The sequence below is a fragment of the Coenobita brevimanus genome, chromosome 93 (genome assembly GCF_032717465.1).
Source record: "Coenobita brevimanus isolate Jiangsu-jjx chromosome 93, ASM3271746v2, whole genome shotgun sequence".
NCBI lineage: Eukaryota > Metazoa > Arthropoda > Malacostraca > Decapoda > Coenobitidae > Coenobita > Coenobita brevimanus.
The window spans coordinates 18404358-18414697 of record NC_137046.1 but is presented as its reverse complement, the minus strand read 5'-3'; the positions used below and the strand labels follow the sequence as shown (position 1 = coordinate 18414697).

The following is a 10340-nucleotide window of genomic DNA, read 5'->3' as shown; positions in this document are numbered from 1 at the left end:
AAATTAGACGTTCTGCCCAAATACTTAATGGGACTACCAGTGTTTGAATACAGCCAGCTCTTAGCTGGAGAATCTCTGCAGGAATCCCATGGTGTTCAAGGAGTCGCCATACTTCCACTCAATATATAGACTCAAAATACCATGAGCAATGTAGGGCGCGAGCAGTCCTTGCTGATGTTCACATAGCGTTCTACAGAAACTCAAAGTCTTAAAATCCGATCAGCTATAGACTTCCTGGGCGAGAATGTGGATTGCTTAAGTCTCTGAAACATTAGCATATGGCTTGTATATGCATCAGGGGTACATAAGCACAATCCTTGCCTGGCACACTGAACACTGTAACACCAAATTAATTATTGCACTTCAATGACTGCATGCAGTCCCTGTATCATGACTTCGCATCCAGCATTCATCAGATCCAAAGGGTTGCCACAGCACCAGCTGCTCTACCTTTTTTCAACCTAACCACTGTTTTCCGTATTTCTATTATTAGAATACCAGTTAACGGTTGCACATCAGCCAGCAGAAGCTCTCTACTAAGGGGTTCTACTATAAATGACAGTTAAATATTCAGCTCAGCTCGTTGAACCCTACAGTCACCTGCCTCTGACACAAGCCGTCCATCTGCTGTCCGAACCGAGTTAATCAGAGAGATGGGTATGGAGTGGAGCTTCATCAGGGATTTATAAGTAAGTCAAAGGTCATTTCCACGAAAGCGATCTTCTACCTCCTCAGCAGTTTCTCTAACAATCCCCTCCTTGCCCCTTCTCAATGAAACTTTTCCCCAATGAGACAAGAGTTTGTGTTGCTCCCAATCTCCAGCCAGTCTAACGGCATCACTCCCAGCAGTTTTATCCAGCGCTTCCGGTGAGACAAATCCCCTCCTTAATCTACGGTGCTCTTCAACCTATTCAATAAGTACTCCCAGAGTAACATATCTATAGATATCCCATCGCTCAGCAGAGTCCTCAGCAGCACCGAACTCCATAAACTATTTTGAGGCTACTACTGCCTGCTAATAAGCACACTGAAAATCAATGAGTTTCTCAAGATGGAACCTTTTAGGAAAGTTCTTGGGATTCACTTATTTTTTATATGCATTCTTAATAAAGCAATAAGAACTTTATGATCAGAAGCAAAGATATCTGCATTCCTGAAAATCCTTCAGTTTTGAAGGATGTGGTCGGCATCCCTAGGAACACCTCCAACACCAGAATACTAATTCCAGCAGTGAAGATCAGGTCCTTGGAAGAGAGATTCGACAATTCTCAGCTTAGACGATTTTGCGAAATCCAGAAAATAGAAACTATTGGAATTCCTGGTCCCAGAGGCATCGGAACCTGCATACTTTTTGATGCACTGCAAGTAAGTGCCAGTAGCTGTATTACAGTCGTCCAAGACCACTAATGTATCTCATTAAAGGGAACTGTTCTATAACACAGGCAAAATTGGCACAGAGCAGCTATTTCTCTTCAAGATAACTAATCTCACTAAAAGCGTACACTGCAAATAAAGGTAATAAAGCGCAGAGTGTGCTTCAAACACACTGCCATTTTGTGCTCATCTGCTGAGTTAATCCTGTCGACAGAAGTGGCAAAGGGAATAGAAATCAACACAGCAATATCCCTTAGATGGACACAATTATCACAACCTGAGCAGTGGTATGTGTCACCATCAGGACTACTGATCTCGTCATGACCAGGCCGCCTCAACACAGAGAGTGCAGCCATTCAGAACTCCAGTCGCCCCAGCTCCCGTGACGATATAGGCAGTCGGTCGTTCTCAGAAATGCTTCGAACGACTCAAGGCCCACCCGAAGTGCCTCCTGAAAGTGTGCCCATAGAAGCAGTTTTATACATTCTAATAATCTCATTATTCCAAGAGTTTTCCTTAACTGAATAAAATCATGTTCAATTCCAAAAATATAAACTGAAAAAGTAATTGGTTTGAAGAGGTTAAAGAAGAGTTATTTTAATAAACCTTGTTGCTAGCCCTGCAGTCCAGACACTGTTTTGCAAAATAACTACAGTAACTTTGTCTTGTCGTAGCAAGAAGCGACCGCAAAACAGAGCATCACACTGAAGACGTTGATATACTGTGTAGAATAAATCTAATATATTTTTGTTTTTTAGTTTGTTGAAATTATGAGACACGTTATTTAAGTGATTTAAGGTTAAGGAATTAGGTATATCAGAATATTAAAGGAAAATACTGGTCTCACAATGTACAGACTTATAGCATAATGGATTAAGTATTTTCTTAGACAATGGAGAGAACCGTAGATGTTTTCGTTCAACAGATAGAGTGGCTGTAAGATAACTATTTAGGGATTCTCGTTCGAAGAATATAGTAATGTCCAGTGCAGGTTAATAGGAACCACTGTCAGTCAGTGACACTGCCCATGCCACCTGATCACCGTGCACAATAAATCTTAATTTGCATCTCACATGTGGAAAGCATAACAATGGCGAGGATATAAGTTGAAATTGATAAACACTATAAGCTATAATAGACAAGCATTTTTTTGCCCACACTAGGTTCATATCAGTGACATAGTGACACGGTCTCGAAACAGTCAAAACAACACATCAAGATCCACGTTTACAATTCTTACAAGAACAACCTTCCCCGTTCATCTCTGACAAACATGGGAAGGGATTAAGTCTGTCTATCTTCGGCTCACAGCGAACAGGTTCTGTCCGGAGGCAGACAGCACACGGGAGGAAACATACAGTATAACAGGCAGCAAGTCACCGTGATTAATCTCCTGGCTCAGGTTAATTCCTCCCAGCACACAGATTCCGTCGTCTCAGCGTCAACACCTGCTAATTAAGACCAACACCGATTCCCTTCCTGGCTCTGCCTCCACACACACACACACACACACACACACACACACACACACACACACACACCATAGTAAAACATTCATAGGCTACACACACACACACACACACACACACACACACACACACACACACACACACACACACACACACACACACACACACATACATACACACACACACACACACACACACACACACACACTCTCTCTCTCTCTCTCTCTCTCATACATTCACAGACAAGCGAACACCATAAGAAAACACACACACACACACACACACACACACACACACACACACACACACACTCTCTCTCTCTCTCTCTCTCTCTCTCTCTCATACATTCACAGACAAGCGAACACCACAAGAAAACACACAGACACACAGACACACACACACACACACACACACACACACACACACACACACACACACACGCGCGCGCGCGCGAACACCATAAGAAAACACACACACACACACACACACACACACACACACACACACACACACACACACACACACCATACAGTAGTAAAACACATACAAACTCTCCTGGCAGTTACAATAATGCATTGCCACTTAATATGAACTGATAATTCCAGTTAATGTGAAAATATTATTTCGGGAACTGTCTGCCTCACTTTCATTCTGTTTATTCTTCCTTTTTTTCTTTCACGTCTTCATCTACACAAAGAGTTTATTCTGAATAAAATCGTCTGCGTATTAGCAGAAGTGAAACTTCAATGAATGTGAAGTGATAACTGAGAAACTGTCTTATTCTTTCCCTCTATCCGTCTATCCCAGTGTCTATCACATCTTCCTCAACGAGAGGGGTCTGTTAGCACTTACTCTGAATCATGTCATCTGGTGGATGATATTGAGAATAAAATAACAACAACGTCGAGTTTCTCCACGGCATATGCCTGTGTTATGTCCCCACCCCACACTGCCACAGGCTCCAACAGCAGTAGTACACTAGAGGAAGGACGTTGCCCAGTGAGCTGTTCTTTCTATGGTCAGCCTTCAGGTGTACAATACCGATCAGCTCAGGCGTGGTGAATAAGCACTGGCTTCTGAAGGTCAGTCTTTATTATCCAGATAAATTACGCTTAATGCTTTCCAACTTCACTTCACTGTTTTCTCTGGTTCCAGAAGTGGGGATAATTTAAGGGCTGCATTGAGGCTAGCCTTCGACATGGAAGCAGAAGGTGTGCAGACAAGGTCTCGAGCTGGGCAGGAGGAGGACATGTCCTGGTGACAATTGTGAAGCTATTACAGGCACAGAAAAAAAGAACTCAAAGAACAATTACAAGCACAAAGTGTCCAGTTACACGCACAAAGGGTCCAACTACAAGCACAGAATGAAGGACAGAAAGAACTCAAGGAACAATTACAGGCACAGAATGAAGGACAAAAAGAACTCAAGGAACAACTACAGGCACAAAATGAAGAAATCAAAGAACAATTATATGCACAGTGGGAACGCTTCAAGAGGCATTACAGGAGCAACAGAGGGAATTACAACTGAGGATGCAAGGACAGCCAGATGCTTCCATGGGGGAAATGAAGGAAGAACAGGAACAATTGAAGGAGGAGGTATACGCTGAGCTGTGGCAGTAGAAGTATGAAGTAAGCAATAATGTAACCGAGTGCAAACAGCATGTAGACGACCAGTTGAAGTCAATTAATTAGGAAATAGTGACGGAGTGCAAACAGCATGTGGACAACCAGCTGAAGATTAATGAGGGAATAATGATGGAATGCAGACAGTATATATGTAGATAACCAGTTGAACCATGTAGTTGACCATGTGAAGAAAATTAGTGAGAAAATTGAGACTGTAGAGAAATACTGCATTGTTGAGCCTCAGGTTAGTGTGCAGGGAGCCTATGAAAGGAATTGGCAGTGTTTGGTGAATCTTGACGGATCCCAGGCATCTACAGATAGCATTACAGGGTTGAATAATCAGAATGCAGAAGTATTAAGTCCTTGCCTTAATTATGATGCCCAAGTTTTTAGGCCCCAAACCAGTGAAGTGCATGGCTATAATGGGGCTCCATTTTAAAAGAAACATCAGGAATTTGATGGTAGAGTATCTTGGGAAGCTTACCGTACACAGTCTGAGTTACTTAGGGAACAGAATGGTTGGGATGATAGGCAGAGGGCTGTGTAGCTTGTTACTAGTCTAATTCTGGGCCAGATGTCAATGATGGAGAGAAATAGTTATCAGTCCCTAGTAGAAGTGCTGGAGTGTAGATATGGAATCATGTACCAGACTGAGGTTTACAGAGCAAGATTCTGGAGCCATGTATGGGCTAAAGGAGAAGCCCTACAGCAGCTTGCTCATGACCTGGAGAGTAGGACATACAAGGCGTACCCTGGAGCAGCACCTAACCTATCGGCTGTTCTACTGAGGGACCAGTTCATTGATGCTATTGATAGTGCAGAGTTGAGAATGCAAGTGAAGCAGGCACAACCAAGCAGCATGCAAGAAGCACTAGCCAGGGCTCTAGAATTTGAGTCCTATGTCAGGTCCAGTACATCCATCTTTCAGGCAGGACGTAGTGCAGGATTCAAGGCAAGAAAGGGGCAGGTATGTGAAATGGAAAAATTTGAGGGAAGTTGCTGGTACTGTGAAAAGCCAGGACACAAAAAAGAAGAATGCTACAAGTGGAAGAGGGAACAGGAGAAGACCGGAGGAGGCTGCTGGTTCTGCGGGAAGCCTGGACACAAGAAGAAGGATTTTTACAAATGGAAGAAAGAGCAAGAAGAGAGCCGTGCAAGGAAATCTTCAATTGTAACAAAATCATGTTGGACATGTAGTGAGGTGGGACACTGCAGTTCTGAGTGTCCGAAGAAGAAAAGGATGATAAGAAGAAGGTTGCAGAAGACCAGAAAGAAGCGGAAAACTAGTGGAGTGTGGTGTGAAGGGGCAACCACCATCAGGCTTTTACCAAGTAGCCCCACCACCGAGAAAATGCAAGAGAATGGCAATCGACAGTGTGCAAGTAGACTGAAGGATAGATGGAACGAAGTGTTCCCTGGTGATTAATTCAGCTTCAGAGCAGACTTTTGTGAGGCCTGATGTATTACATCATCAGCATCTGCCTGAGTCATCAGAACAACTGTGTGGCATAACTGGGCACCGCTCCGAACTGAGGGGATCCCTGGATGTCCAGATTGAAGTGGCAGGGCAAGAGGCTAAACTTCCATTCTACGTGGCCAACATGGAGGATCCTTGCCTTCTGGCTCTGGACTATCTGATGTCCATGGGATGTGAGCTGGACTTTTGCTCCATGAAGCTGAAGGTTCGAGGAAGGTCGGTTCCCGTCATGGCAGTGAACGTACCAGTTCTGGTGGTGAGGTGAGGGCGCTCTGTGCTACAGTGATACCCCTCAAATCAGAAATGTTGTTCCAATGTAAAGTGAGTGGCTCATATGACAGCTGTATAGGGGTAGTGGAGCCTGATGTACGGTGCAAGACGAAGGCCAGAGTGATGGTGGGGAGAACACTGGTGGAAACAGGTGCAGATGAAGTGCTGGTTGTGGTGGACAATTTCTCTCATGAGCCACTGAAGATCAACGAGGGAGAAATTGTGGGACTGTGCAAGGCAGTGGACCCTGAGTGGCATCAGAGGAAGGCCTGTAAAAGGAGTGTAGTCAAAGAAGATGGTTACGTGCCAGACCATTTACAAGACCTATTTTCAAGGAGTTGCCAATGCCAAAATGGCTCACAAGTGCTAAGGTTAAGGCAGCTGCTGATGAAGTTTGTTGATGTCTTTTCCACCGGAGACCTAGACCTGGGGTGCACTGTTCTAATGGTGCATAGTATAGACACTGGGGATCACCACCCGATTAATCAGCGGGCACAAAGGATAGCGCCAACCCAACGGCAAGAAATGGAGAAGGTGATGGAGAATCTCCCAAATCAAGGGGTAATAGAAAAGTCCAGCAGTCCTTGCGCATCAGCAGTGGTTCTGATAAGGAAGAAGGATGGCTCAGTAAGGTGCTGTGTAGATTACTGAGCCCTGAATGATGTGACAGTGAAGGATGCATACCCCTTGCCAAAAACTGATGACACCCTGGATGCTCTGTCAGGTGCTAAGTGGTTCTACACCCTAGACATGAAGGCAGGATATCATCAGGTCAAGGTTGCAGAGAAGGACAAAGAGAAGACAGCCTTTTCATAAGGGCGGGGTTTATGGCAGTTTAAGGTGATGCCTTTTGGCCTATGCAATGCCCCAGCTACTTTTGAGCATCTAATGGATTGCATACTGGAAGGCCTGCACTGGCAGATGGGCTTTATCTGTCTGGATGAGGTAATTGTGTTTGAATGGACTTTCGACGAGAAATTGGAGAGGCCATCGGAGGTGTTGAGCAGGATCCACGCAGTGCATCTCAAGCTGAACCCCAGGAAGTGCAACTTGTTTCAGAAGGAAGTAAAGTACCTGGGACACATTGTAGGTGAAAGCGGCATCCGTACTGACCCGGCGAAGATGGCAGCTGTGGAAAACTGGCCAGTTTCAACTTGTATGAAGGAGCTACGGAGTTTCCTTGGCTTGTGTACCTACTACCAGCGTTTTGTCAAGGACTTTGCAACATAGCTGCACCTCTGCACAAACTCTTGGGGAAGAGGCAGAAGTTTGCTTGGACAGAAGAGACTCAGAAAGCCTTTGACGAACTCAAGCATGAGTTGACAAGCTCTCCAGTATTGCCGTACCCTGATCAGAGTCAGCCATTTATCTTGGACTGTGTCGGTAGTGACCATGGTATTTGTGGAGTCCTGTCACAGAAGAAGAATGAAAAAGAGTATGTGGTAGCATATTACAGCAAGAACCTCAGCCCACCGGAGCGGAACTACTGTGTGACGCGTAAGGAGCTCTTGGCTGTGATGAAGAGCCTTGATTTCTTCCACCCCTAATTGTATGGGTCAAACTTCATCATCAAGACGGACCATGCAGCACTCAAGTGGTTGAAAACGCTAAAGAATCTGGAAGGACAACTGGCACACTGGCTTGGGAAGCTAGACCAGAACAATTATGAGGTGCAGCACCGTCCTGACCGGGTACATGGCAATGCTGACAGCCTGAGTCATCGGCCTTGTGATCCAGAGTGCCGGCAGTGTTGTAAAAAGGATGATCATTGTAAGAAATGCAGCCATACTGCAGTGACAGGGCCAGCATCAGATGGAGAAGACCTGACAAGGATGCAGATGGAGGATGCAGATTTACAACCAGTGCTAGAGTGGCTGCAGCGGAGTACGGTGTAACCATCTTGGGAAGAAGTTTCTGGGTTAAGCCCTGTGACCAAAAGCTACTGGAGTCAGTTGGACCTTCTTCGTTTGAACAACGGTCTACTGGAGCGTCCCTGTTACCAAAAGCTACTGGAGTCAGTGGGACCTTCTTCGTTTGAACAATGGACTACTGGAGCATCAGTGGGAGACACCCGAAGGCCTGGGCAAGTATTGGCATCTGGTGGTTCCAGTGAAGATGAGGTTCAAGACCTTGGATGAGTCCCATAACCAGATCACTAGTTTGTATATTTTCGGTACTCGTGAAAACAGTGAAGTGTTGTTGACAAATAGTGAAGAGTTATTGAAGTTTATATATCATAGGAATTTGTGAAAACAGTGAAGTGTTGTTGTCAGGCATTAAGTGTAATTGCAGTTAGTAAAGTTTATATAGCTCAACTGCTTGTGAAAACAGTGAAGTGAAGTTGGAAAGCATTTAGTGTAATTTATCTGGAAAATAAAGACAGTGAACTTAAGAAACCAATGTTTATGCATGAGCTGATCTCGTGTATTGTACACCTAAAGGCTGACCATAGGAAGAAAAACTCACTTGGCAACTTCCTCTACTGCACTACGGCTGTTGGAGCCTGTGGCAGTGTGGGGTGGGGACATAACACCTGTCTTTCCAACAGAGTTTCTGTTTTCCTTTCTATCTCTCTGATGATGACTTCTGTCCAGCAACATGGTTCTCTGCCAGACAAAATTCCGAGTGAGCTTGAACGTTAACTAATTAACACAATAACTTAAATTTGAAAAAAAAAAAATATAATGCTCATTCCGTCATTCATTACTCTCATTTATTAAGTTACTGTGAAGTCGGATTACTTCATACGTATTGCACTCACGAGCACTAATTACCACGCAGGGGCGCTCCCTTCCTACACCCGGATACCGAAGGAAGAGGAGGGAGGGGGGAGGACGAAACGAACTCCACACGCCTCTTCTCCTGCTCTCAACCTCTATCATACCCTTTCCCAACGCAACCCCTTCCCGTCATTCTTAACTGGCAGTTACATCTCAAGCTGACCTCATACTTTAGCACTCATGGCCACACAAATAATACACAGTCATAAAACACTAGGGTATGTAAAACGTATATCATACCTTGCAACACGCTGCAACAAGAAATCAGTGCTTATAACATTGACAGTACAACAAATACGTTGACAACGGCCATCGCAGACCTCGTGAGTTGAGCTCACTGCTTTGCACACACACACACACACACACACACACACACACACACACACACACACACATATACAAACACACATACAGAGAGAGAGAGAGAGAGAGAGATGGCATGTACATAGACATATCATAACACACACACACTCACACAACACACACGGAAATGCACACATCAAGAAAAACATTCATATATATATATATATATATATATATATATATATATATATATATATATATATATATATATATATATATATATATATATATGTCTATCTATCTATCTATCTATCTATCTATATCTATATCTATATCTATCTATCTATCTATCTATCTATATATATATATATATATATATATATATATATATATATATATATATATATATATATATATATATATATATGTATATATATATATATATATATATATATATATATATATATATATATATATATATATATATATATATTCATTCATTCATTGCCAGACGCCATGTATCCCAAACGGGGTGGCCAAGGGCTTAGAGTTAATTGTTTTACAGGGAGGGGCACTAATCCTCCACCAACCCCACTTGACACGTAGGGATGCCAACAGCATCTGGTGTTCCCAGGCGGTCACCCATCCAAGTACTAATCAGACCCAACGTTGCTTAACTTTGCTGATCGGACGAGAAGCAGTGTACTCAACGTGGTATGGCCGTTGGCTCTATATATATATATATATATATATATATATATATATATATATGTGTGTGTGTGTGTGTGTGTGTGTGGAAAATATTATCCCCCAGAGCTGTAGCGCTCTTTACTTTTTAAAATAATTGTCACTGGTTAAAAGCAGAGGAAACCTGGAAAGCGCTGATAACTATTCAAGCAGTTTTATAACCCAGAGGTTGTGCTCTCTTTAATAATTCTTGTTATTAATAAATTCAGTGCTACTACATTTAACCCTTGTGGACTACTATATTGTAAATACATGTAATTACTTTGGAAATTTCCATTGATCTCACGGCAC

General features: G+C 43.3%; 1 non-coding gene across 1 annotated transcript; it reads right to left on the bottom strand.

Annotated features, from left to right (window-relative positions):
* Positions 1-9911: 9911 nt before the first annotated feature.
* LOC145412693 (5S ribosomal RNA) lies at positions 9912-10030 on the bottom strand. Its single transcript, XR_013899604.1, has one exon. It is a non-coding gene; the product is annotated as a 5S ribosomal RNA (ribosomal RNA).
* Positions 10031-10340: the final 310 nt, after the last annotated feature.